This window comes from Numida meleagris, chromosome 9 (assembly GCF_002078875.1).
Source record: "Numida meleagris isolate 19003 breed g44 Domestic line chromosome 9, NumMel1.0, whole genome shotgun sequence".
NCBI classification, from domain to species: domain Eukaryota; kingdom Metazoa; phylum Chordata; class Aves; order Galliformes; family Numididae; genus Numida; species Numida meleagris.
This window is the reverse complement of record NC_034417.1, coordinates 12,158,661-12,169,638: the sequence shown is the minus strand read 5'-3', so window position 1 is coordinate 12,169,638 and position 10,978 is coordinate 12,158,661. Positions and strand designations below refer to the sequence as shown.

Sequence of the window (10,978 nt, the reverse complement as noted above, 5' to 3'; positions counted from 1 at the left end):
GTCAGAGCAGTACATTGCTATTCATGGGTTTTGACCTTGATGCAAGACATTTTGCAGCCGGTAAGGACTGCAGCATCAGTGCTTTTTGGGTACAGAAATACTTGTTGGAAACCATTAAAACCATTGTGCAAAGAAAATGCAGCTACGTTTTCCATCTCAGGGACACAAACCCCAGTTCCTGGCCAAATACCTCTGTAGCACAATGGGGACAGGCAGGAGGTGACAGGGTGTCCCCATAGCCCCACAGGTGCTTCTCAACTTGATTAAATCTGAGAAATCCCAGGTTTCCAGAAAGGGATGTTTTCCTGTCCAGAGCTCAGACAGCTCTCCGAGCAGCTTTTGGCTGTGGACTGGACGAATTCCAAAGCTTTGCTCAGGACATCGACCGCCTGCTGCATGGCTGGAGGCCAAAAGTCCAGCAGATGCCAAAAAAGGAGAGGAATGGCTTTTGTGGCCAAGGTGATTTTTTTCACCTCCAGGGTAAAGATGTGGGCTGATGGTGTTGGAGACTTCTCCCTTTTGGGAGAGGGCACCTGTGAGGGGGAAATGGGCTGGTGGAGCAGAAGGGTGCTTCAGCCTGGGGCCCTTGGTTCAACGCCTACACCTGGTGCTCTTGGTTCAACACCTGCACCTGGTGCTGGGAGGAGTTTGTTTCTAAAGGGCCATTAGAAGTGGTTTGACCCTCTCTACAAAAAGCTTCCTCTCTGTGTCTGGAGCCTTCTGCTGCAATTGGATTTGAGCATGGCTCTCTTTGTTTCTAGAGTTTATTGTTTTTAATTTGCTTTCAATAGGTTTATTGTATAGTAGCTTCTAACAAGAATGAATGAAGCAATGCTTAAAAACCCGAGCTCCTGCTTTGTCACAGTGCTGAGATTGTCACCTGAGTGGAGAAGAAGTTCTTCTGTGGATCTTCAGAGACCTGGAGGAGAGGTAAGCCCACCCCAGAGGGGTTCGGAGCTGTGTGGTGTGGAAAGGGAGAAGCTCCTTCCCTGGGCAGAGGAAGGGCAATGCAGGTCTTAATTAGCCATAAAGCTGCTGGATTAATTGAGTGTCAGAAGAAAGGCCCAGTTCAGAGTTGAAAGGAAACAATGGGTTTTCAGTGTGAAACGCTGGCGTTATTCGCCAAAAATAGCTTTCTGAAGAGGCTCTAATTAAAAATGGATGTGGTGTCAAGAGGAAAAAAAATCAGTTTTGTTGGAAGCAGCCAGATCTGGCATATTCAGAATTCCTTCATCAACCAGGCAGCGATAACGCAGAGTGAAATGTTCTTTCAGAAGCTGTTCAGGGTTGAGGCAGTGACTTCGTTAGAATGGATGCTATTGGTAGGTGATGTTTGCATCCAATTTCTCCATAAGAGGCTGTTTCTCAGGCTCAGGATTGCCACCTCTGCTCAGGGCGTCCACATTGCCACTGCTAAGTGAGAAAGAGAGGGAACTTCTGGGCTCTAAAGTTGTTTGAAAGCTCTGGATGTGTTTGGCAGCACGTGAGGGATGTGCTGAAGCTGCGGCCCTGTGCTGCCCCATTCAAACCTGCTGTGGGATCGATCTGCAGATGGCTGCTGCTTGAAAAGCTCATTTGGCTTTAAAAGTGTTTTAACACCCTTGCCTTTCCTTATGGGTTCAGCATGCTTAATGTAATTTTAATAGGTTTTGTTTGATTTCTGATTTCTCCCTGGCCACGTTGCAGTACGAAACAGGGAGCTTTGTAATTAAGCGCATCACTCAACGCTTCGTAATGCTGCTGTGTGCTGAGATGAACCCTGAGAGTAAATGCAACTAGGAGTCTCAGACTGTGCACGGCTTTAAAATTGTGTGTGCAACCAGAGTTTTCCTCCCGGGTTATAAAAAGAGCAGTGGCCAGAGGGTATTGACTGCTTTTAATGAAAGGAGTTTAAAAAGAAAGAAGTGAACATGCAAAATAATATGGATTGCAATGAAGTATTCCCATGGCCGCGTTAAGGCATGGTTGAAACTGGGGATTTGGTTTCCTTTATTTAGATCAATTCACCTGGGCTGTGCAGAACCACAAGACCGCCAAGGTGAGCGGTGTGATGGCTGGTGAGGCTGGGCTGGCAGGGTCAGGAGGACAGCAGGAAGGGGTGGCTGGGGTTGGATTCCTGCCCATGCACGGAGCTTTCATCCCTCCTGGGAGCTGCTCTGCAAGCAGTGTGGTGACTCCGGCTGCTGCTTCTGACTTAGGGTGCAATTTGTCATGATTTGTGCCTGCATTGGATCCTGGTAATCCAAGTGGTCAGCTGCAACACACACAACTTCTTCCCATGTTGAAGCTGTTTATTGCATTAAGTAAATACATCTGCAGAAAGTTTGCGTTATTTCCTCTGAGTGCAATTGCTGGTAGTATGGCATAATGATTAAAAACAACAGAACTGGCAGAGGCACTTGTTACATGCAGCTGCAATTAGTACCAAGCGATGCAACCCCTACTCATACACAACTTCCACTGCCCAGGAACGTGGCTCTCCCAGCCAGGCTCCCAGGAAGTGGAGTAACTGACATGTCCTGGGTGGCCAGGTCAACCCAGAATGCAAGCAGGGCAAAGCTGCTTTCAGCACGGTGTTTGGTATTGCTTTTCGTTAGAGTGGTGAGGCTGTGTTGGTAACCATTGGTGGAAGGCAGAACTTAGGATATATATACATTACAACTATAAAAAACAACCCCACTGTTGTTTAGGTAGTCATAGGAAAAGGTTTGGTGTAGGGGAGGCTTTTTGTCAACAGAAAGTAAAATAAAATCTTAAAATGTTTGTGCAGATGGACAGAGGGGTGATAAATAACCACAAATATTCTTGTGAAATGAACCTATTTTCTTCCTCAGCATTCATAACCCTTTGCTCTCACACAGGCTTCCTTCCCCTGAGGGCTGTGTGCTGCTGTCCCTGCCCAGCCAAGGGCACAGCACAGGGCTGACCCTGGTCCCTGGGGAGCTCAGGATCTTATGCTTAAGTATGTGTGTAAATCTTTAGCTGAACAGGGGCTTGCTGGTTGTGCACAGCAAAGCCAAAGCATGTGGGCACTCCTTGAGAGGAGTACTGGCACCAGGAGTAGTGACAGACACTGTTCTTGATTTGTGTCAGTTGTGAATACAGCCAGGTAACCTGAAATCTGGAAGCCTTTGTAGCCTGCAAATAGTTATTTTGCTATTTTTTTGTTTTGTATATTCTGTAGCCCCGCTTGCATTGAAGTGGGATATGGAATTTGGTGACAAAAACAGGTTCTAAATGTCAGGGGAACAGCAGCAATGCTCTTTGAGCTACAGTATGGATAGGTACGCTCATGAATAAGAGACCAACGTATTTGCTCAAAGTGTGTTGGACTTTAACATTCACACTCAGAAAACTGCTGTTGCTAGTGGTTAATTGGCTAACAGAACCTGAAGCTAAACAGCAGGCTGGTGTGCAGTCTGCAGTGGGTTATTGAAGCAATGGAGGTCTCTTGGTAAAGAATAGCAGGATCAAAGCTGATCCTCAACTCTCCTATCTCCTGAACGGGATCTCCTGTAATAGAAATTAGCAAAAATTGTGCAGTTGAGCCTAGGGCAAAAGGTGCATGCGGGGTTTCCATATGCCTCATAGCCTGCTATTCTGTATTCAGTACTCCTTGGAACTCAGTGGAATAGGCAATAAAGCCAGGTGCCATCAGAATGACTCAGGATATTCTGACCTTAATAAAAGTGCATGGAGGTCTGGACAAGCTCTCTGCTGTGGAGATTTTCCCTTCCCTTTTCCCTTGCTGTACACTGAGATTCAGACCTTCCTGCTTAGTTTTACATGGAGTTGTAAATCAACATCTTATTTCCATGTCCCTATCTAAGGCTCTTCAAGTGCTTATACAGTGATATGATATAGTTGAAACAGGGCAAGACAAGCTACTAGTATTGTACCAGTTCTGCACATTTGTAGACTTAGACAGAAAGAAGGGACTCATGCAGTGGTCAAACAAATCTGTCAGAGCCAAGAGTTGCAACCAACAGAATCTATGTCCAACCTACAAAGTCTATGTCCTGGTTCCTTGCTCCAACCTTTGTGTTTCCACCTTTCTAATCTGCTCTGTGTTGTCTTATGGCAAGTTTGCAGAAAACAAGATGGCGAGGAAGAGGAGAAAATGAAGTGTCCTTGCAGATTTGTGCTCTCAGGTCTTGTTTGTCCATGACACTAGTGGTTGCAGTACCTACTCCTGATCGCTTCAGCAGCTCTTCGCAATCCCTTAAGCCAAATGTGTAGTCACTCAAGGCAGCTGTGGGCAAACCTTAGAACTTAAGAAGTGGAGGATGTGAGAAACTTTTGTTCACCACTCTTCAAAAGGTAAATAATGTAATTCCAAAGTTCCCTTCTTCACATCTTTCTTAATATATTGAGCAAAGGAAATATACAGATAATCATCCAAAAATATGGGGAAAAAATCTTTTAAAGGTACTGAATTTGTTTGAGGTAGAATGCATATTGTTGCTACTGTAACTTAGGCTACCAAATCTGACTGACAAAGCTAGGAACAATGTCTTTGCTTATTGTCTTTAACATCTTTGTGTGATACCACTGAACTGTGTCTGAAAGACAAGATTAATGAAGGTTCATATGGAATCACTCTTTGATAAACATTGCCAATTCTATGTTGTTGAAGCCAATGGTGTCCAAGGTCTGCTCTGTGAACTGTGGTTACCAAGCTCATTGCAAGAGATCTGACTGATCAATGGCAGATGGCAAAATATCTAGTTATCCACGAGTAGGATAGAGTAAGGTGATGCTGCTGAGTCAACCGTAGCCCACAGCCCCCTGGAGAACTGCAGTTTGAGTGTCACTGTATCTTGATCACTGGAAATACAACAGCACCGTGGTAGGGAGCATGTGGGCACAACCTACTTCACTGAGAATAAACCTGCTCATAGCCATGGTGCTTTAGTGTTCCTTCTCCTGGGTTGATGATTGGACTAGACAATCTTCTTGGTCTTTTCAGCCTTAATGATTCTATGATTCTACCTAACAATGCTTGGGGATACAAAACTGTAAAACTTTGCCCTCCCAAACACAAATATGATGACTCAGGAAGGTATTTGAAGCAATCTTGTATTCAGGGAAGACATTCTTATTGCTTTTTCAAATTCCTATTTCTGAACGAAGCCCTGAATTTGTGGGAGACATTGAGAGGGCAGACTTTGCTATAGCTATAGGAAAAGTCTGGAGGACATGTTGTGCTACTGAGTTATGTGATGACTGTCTTCATTAAAATGAGGGTTGCTGCATAGTATTATTGTGCTTTCAGAATGGCTTGCTGATGTCCTGATCTATTGAGCAATAATCACTTGAACTATTGGCTCTTAAATATATTGCCGTCATCCTGCATATCTAAAAGTGGCTGTTTCTGCTTGCCTTCTTGGTAGGAAGAGACCTCCTAGATTACAGCATTTTATGGCTCTGTCTAGTCAAGTCCCTTCAGTCATCCAGGTGCTGCTCCTCCCATGTGGATGTGGGTATGGCACTGTAAGGGTCCATGATGACTTTTGCACAGCGAATTATCATCACAATCAAGAAAAGGCAGAGGAAGACAAAACATGCTAATGTCAGTCCCTTGTCCACGTCAACATATGCAGGTTCTGGGGTGGGTCCCTCCATGGCTCATGCTGCTCCTCATCTGGGTTTATGTTTGCTGCTAACATCATTGAGCACCTGCAAAACAAACAGTGTTAGACACTGGGGAAACTCAGTACAAGTGGGAAGAGGAAAGTCTGTGATGTGTTCTCAGGGGGGAAATCAACCTGCTGGAAATCTCATAGATTGAGTGACAGGGAGCTGTGAGCTGGAGAACCCTAATCACCACCTTGTTCACGAAGCCCATAAATGTTTCTTGCTAAAACGTTAGGTAATGGAAACAGACGTTAACAAAAGAAAAGAGGAACAGCAGTGGACAAACACCAGCAGCTTGAAATACCATCTTTTGAGAGGTCCAGACACTGTTCTTGCCTAGAATTTCCCAATCATAGGTATATTTCCACTCTTCTGTTAATGTGAAAGACCAGACAAATGGCAGAACAGACTGTTTCTATCCCAACTTTCTTCCCTGTCCAAACATTCCCTGTCTCTTACTGGCACAAAGCAAAGTGAAAATTATGCATGCTCATTTTCCATAACATTTAATCTCTACTACTCACAGGTTCTGTAGGCAATAGATGATTTTTTTCAGGAGTAATATCCTTTAAGTGGGTGCTTTATCACCCAGAAAGGTATGGGTGATTACGCGATTCCTACATGAATTATTTTACTTAATGCAGATGTCTGTGCTGCGGAAGGTCTCTTCTGACCTTATCTGAATCCATAAGCAAAATTACTTCAGCAGAGACTGACTCCTTACTGCAGGTATACTGCTGGATCCTTCATTGGCTGCTGCCCCCAATGGCTTTGGTATGGCAGTGCTTAAGGAGAGGAGCTGACCTGGCTCATAGGGTGAGTGGGGGAAGGTTCTTGACATGGTCAAGGTGAGAGGTACAAGCGTTGAGAGTTTCTGGTATAAAAGAGCAATAATGTGGAATGTCTCCTTAAAACAAGCAGATGTCTTTCATATCAAAGACAATAACCAATCTGAGAACGAAGCCATGTTTCACTGGGAGTGGAGATGGGGAAAGAGATGATGTTAAACTGGAGTAAAATTTGGGAATCAAATGGTGCAGCTGCTCTCTATAACTGCATCAGTGCAGTAAGGAGATGCCAGCCAGGTTTGCCCAGTTCCATTTGCAGGGAGATGCTGCTGCTGGCAGGGCTCTTTCAGCAGCAGTTCACATCTGACTGGAGCATCGTGTCCTTGCAGCACCTTGTGCCAGCTGCAGGCCAGTACTCCAGCAGCTACTGAACCCATCTGCCCTGAGAATTCTTCCAAGGGTGAACTGAGGACCTTTATTTAAAATAAATAAATCACAGTACCTACTTTCATAATTTATTCCCTTTCAAGTTTTCCAATCTCACCGCCTCCTAGATCCTACAGGACAAGGATAAATCAGCTGGGCTCTCTAGTCTATTTTAAGGACAGGGATGGCTGATTCTTATTTCCTGAAAACTCAGAAAGTACTGCAACAGCCAGTCCTGCAGCAGGGAGTTGGAAGAGAAGACAAAGTGAATGAAACCAAGCAGACACTGTATGTGTTTACCATCCTTAGGAGAGAGCAGCAAGTTTGGGCCAGGAAAATAATCACTGAGGGGTGTGGTAGGATTGTGATGCTCATCTGGCCTGACCAGAGGTCTTTAATCCCCAGAAGACTCTATTGCTGGTGTTACCCTGGAAAAGATTGTGCTGCTGCTGCTCCAGAAGTCTCTGCAACCCTATTTGGCTTCAGCTGAAGTCTATGGCAGAAGCAAGCACCTTTGGACATTACCAGTTATCCCATATTGTGATGTGGGGCTCTGAGGAAGAGTAGATTCAGTTCAAAGATTAGAGACGAGGTTAGAAGGCTTCATAGTTCCCTGCAGAGTCCCTCATGCTGAGAAAACAGTACCGTGGACTTAATGCTGAAATAACAATTTTGCAGAAGTTTGTATGCCTATTTTGCTAGCCAAGAGATCTTACGTTATAAGTTAATTTGGTGAGCAAGACTCAAGACTGTGTGTGGACGCTTTTGTGGAGTGGAAGAAAAAAGTTGTCAGAACTACTAATGTAACCTTGTCCTTTTTAGTACTTCTATGAAGGTCCAAATGAGGATGGATTTGATTTTTCCCTCCTGACTTCCTGGCTGTGCTGTTATTTCACACTAACTTAACCTCTGCGGAATTTCAGAACTACCTGGACATTTCCATCAGTATTCATCTTCGATGAAAATCTGGATTTTCAATTAAATATGCCTTCATTTAAAATATGAACAGTTTCCTCAGAAAATTTTCTGAGATCCCACAGGAAAATCCATCCTCTTGGGTATCTCTTTTCAAACCATATCACAGGATCTCATTACCCACGGAACGGCAGATGGGTGATGTTTCATAGGAAATTCTGGAGCACAGTCCCACCCCTACCAAAAGGGAGCAGTGTTTTGTGGGTGCCCCATCCTGGAGGTGCTCAAGGCCAGGCTGGGTGGGGCCCTGGACAGCCTGAGCTGGTGGGGGCACCCAGCCCATAGAGGGGGTTGGAGCTGGGTGATCTTTGAGGTCCCTTCCAACCCAAGCCATTCTGTGAGAAGGATACTCTGGGCAGAAAGCTTCACCTAGAGATCAGAGTGAAAGCATATGGCATCTGAGCTATAGTTCACACAGCAAAATACAGTGACAGCTTGAACCTAATATTTTTTTCAGATTTAAATTGATATGTTTTGCAAAGAAGTCAACAATTTCAGTAGGCACAGAAAGATTTTTTTTTTCCAGAAAGCTGTATTCTCGAGGGTAGACCAATCACAATCTTCCTTCTGTTCTCCCCATAAACATAAGGTTCCTGCAATGTGGCAATTATTCTGCACTAAGTGATGGAAAACATATTTCTTGGGGCTGGGCCTGTCTGCTGCTACTTGTGCTCCCCTATCTCTCTAATATATAGAGAACTTATTCTGCTTATTTCCCAGCACCCTGGCCAGTGCCTCAGTTTTCATTTCCTTGATGATTCTGACAGCGTATGCATGGAGAGAAAACAAAAACTTGAGCAGAAACAATTATAAATATTCACGCTTGACTTTCTCTGAGTAGCTGAATTCTGGGAAATGACTCTTCCCAAGCTGTGAGCGCTCAGCTGTAGAATAGCACTTTTAAAATTTCTTTGGAGTTGTTGAAAACTATCCAGTTGTTTTTTTTTAAGCCATCAGACAAATGAGAGCAATCCTGGGTTCCAATTTATTAGGAAGCTTAGCAGTCTTATGACTGCCTGCTCTTCTGTAAATCCCCAGGTGTTCAGTAACATCCCAGGAGAATGCTTGGGGATGGCCATGGGGCTGTCTGCCTCTTGTCTGACCATTCTCGCCATCAGAAATCAGTCCCGTGTGGTCCGTGGGCATTGCGGCAGGGTTGGAGAACTAGTGGCCCTCGAGGGAGAGTTCATCTTGAGCCTTTGTTCTCTGCTCTTCTTTTGTTTCCCGGTGCTCTTTTCATGGACTGTCATATGTATTCATTTTCTTATGACATTGTATATGCCAGCAGACAGAGATGAGTTGGCATCCTCTTTGTTATGGGTGCTATGTAATGCTTGTGCTAAGTGGCGTGCCTGGATTTCACCTTCATTCTTACCTAGGCATGATGCTTTAAAAGACGATTCCTCTCCCCCAGAGCTGAAAATCTTGGCACTGTCACTTTAAAGACAAAGTCACAATGCACATGGATTGCAGAGAGCTTGTCTAAACCAGTTCCTACGCTGGTTAATTATGTTTCCACTCATCTCAACCCATAGAATGCACTTCTAAACACTTTCAAAAAATCCTCTGCTCCTCTCCCAAAACAATGTTTGTGCAGAGGGAAGATAAACAATGCTATTTCATACATGCAAGCAGATTCCTACCTTCCAGACCTGGGTAGGAAGCCTGTCACATCCTGGCATGGCAGCATTGTGGAGCTAAAATCCTCACTGTAGTCATATTTTAAAAGTTTTGTTAGTCAGCGTGCCGTTAACGCCTTCAGGCTCCGCTCAGGTTCACGTCCACCCAGACCTGGAAGCGGTTCTTATCACTGGTGTGCTCTGGAGGGGGGAAAAAAGAAAAAAAATTGGCGATTGCTCATCACACAGGATGTGGGCGTTACAGTCATTAAGCAGTAGGGACGCGCTTCTGTGACAGCCTGAGGCAGTCGGGTACAGTCAGATGTGAGATGGATCTCTATCAGAAATTCCTGAGAAGAACACCTGATCCTAAAAGGCAGCAATGTTTGAGCCCAGAGTTGGGTTGTTTCTTTGAGTAAAACCCATGCTCTTAATCAGCAAAAGATGACCCAGGTCTGAATTGTGCTGCTCGGGTGTCTGTCTCTTTAGTTTTTTGTGCATATATATGTATATATTTTACAGGGACAAAAAGTAAAGGGAAACATTTCAGTGAAATAACGTGGTTGATCCAACCTGGTATAGCAACACTTTAAAAGCTATTACTTTTGATTTTTCAGTCTAATTTGAGATGCTATTCTTCTTTACGCACAATAATTTCAACCAGAAAAATGTGGATGTTGTTGGATGACAAACCCATCTCCCCACTCGGTTCTGTTAACTTGGAGTGCGGGACAAAAAGGTCAACGTAGGGATCCTTAAACCTTTCTTCCCACTGCGGTCAGCCAAAGGGTCAGAAAACTTGTTTCTACTCTTGGGGAGCTTGGTGACCTCTCACGCTGACAGTCCTTATTAGACCAGAGAATAACGGTCTGGACCTGATGCTCAAATATTTGTGCCAGCAGCAACTGTAGTGGACAGCCCTGATCCTGCCCAGCAGCACCACTCGCCATCTTGCAGGTTGCTCAAAGCCTTGTTTTTGTTTGTTCCTGTAGAGGCCATGGGACTTTGCCATGGACCATATCTGCCACGCTAAGGTGTCTGTCAGCATGGGCCCAAATGGCAACTGCTGTTCCAGGGAGCTCATGGTTGAGGTGTGATGGCAATAGGTGGCTTGGGGAAGATGACAGCTGGAACTCAGCACTGATGACCCAGTGCTTGAGCACCAGTACAGCGAGATCAGTTTGCAGATGTGGTGTAGTGGACATGGTAGTGATGAGTCAACAGCTGGACTAAATGATCTTAGTGGTCTTTTCCAACCTTAATGATTCTGTGATTCCATAGCCACTGCAAGGCTCCCCACCCATTTGTGAGGGGACACACAGCAGGGGTCTAGGTGGTGCTCACCAAGTGACAGATGCTGGCAGAAGGGCCAGAGGGATGTGCAGATCAGCTTGGTAATGGAGAAGGTGAGAAGAGCTGGGGAGAGGCTGTTGTGCTCTTTGAAAGAGTAGAGTTGTGCATGTCTGGTGGGAAAGGGGGAGATCTGAAGGAAGAAACAGGAGCTGATGTCTCGTATTATTTGGAGAAAGGGAA

The 10,978-nt window shown here is 44.9% G+C and overlaps 1 long non-coding RNA gene across 1 annotated transcript in view; it reads right to left on the bottom strand.

Annotated features, from left to right (window-relative positions):
• The window catches only part of LOC110404045, a 34,221-nt gene continuing 25,524 nt past the window's right edge, over window positions 2,282-10,978 (bottom strand). The window contains exons 2-3 of the long non-coding RNA XR_002442036.1: window positions 9,470-9,646; window positions 2,282-5,679 (exon numbers count right to left, since the gene is read on the bottom strand). This is a non-coding gene — a long non-coding RNA (uncharacterized LOC110404045). The remainder of the gene's footprint in view (window positions 5,680-9,469; window positions 9,647-10,978) is intronic.